Source organism: Lupinus angustifolius, chromosome LG18 (genome assembly GCF_001865875.1).
Source record: "Lupinus angustifolius cultivar Tanjil chromosome LG18, LupAngTanjil_v1.0, whole genome shotgun sequence".
Classification (NCBI taxonomy): domain Eukaryota; kingdom Viridiplantae; phylum Streptophyta; class Magnoliopsida; order Fabales; family Fabaceae; genus Lupinus; species Lupinus angustifolius.
In genome coordinates, this window is record NC_032026.1 from 6,410,476 (window position 1) to 6,411,170 (window position 695).

The window sequence follows — 695 nt, forward strand, 5'->3', positions numbered from 1 at the left end:
AAATTCAAGAAAACACCTGAAAAACATCGATTCTTTTCGAATCTATATATGTATATACATGGAAAATAATAATTTTCTATCCTAATCGATCCATGGCATAAATAAAACCCAAAACCTGAAATCAATCCAGATTTTGGGGAAGAAAAAACAAGAAACCTAATTTCACACATGAATCAAATTAGGGCGGCTCTGATACCAATTGTTGGAAATTTTCCATCTATAATCCTTAGATTGAATGCGGAAACCCTAATGATCATGGCTTTGTTCCTATAACACAATGTTTATGCCCATACATAAACCCAAATGGAACAACCATGATCCAGACCGAAGAAACCCCAATTGATTTTATGGTGAAGAAGAAGAACATACCTTGATTAACCATTTGGAATCTCGAAGGTATGTGAGTGTGATGATCTTCGAGATGTTAGAGCATGATGGTTCTCCTTTGCTTCTCTAGAGGGGAATGAGAAACACCAAGTTAGAGTGTGTGAACCTGATGATGAGAGTGATGGATTTCCTAATGGTGTGTTATCCCACCTTAGTATTCACCTCATGGATAATGTTAACCTTTTAATCCACTTATTCTCCCCAGCCACTCAACCAAACCTGTTGCTCTACAAATGGAATCATAACCCATAAAAGTAACTGAAGCGGTTACTGCTTAAGTTGCAATAATTTTGATTCAGTCCCTTCAT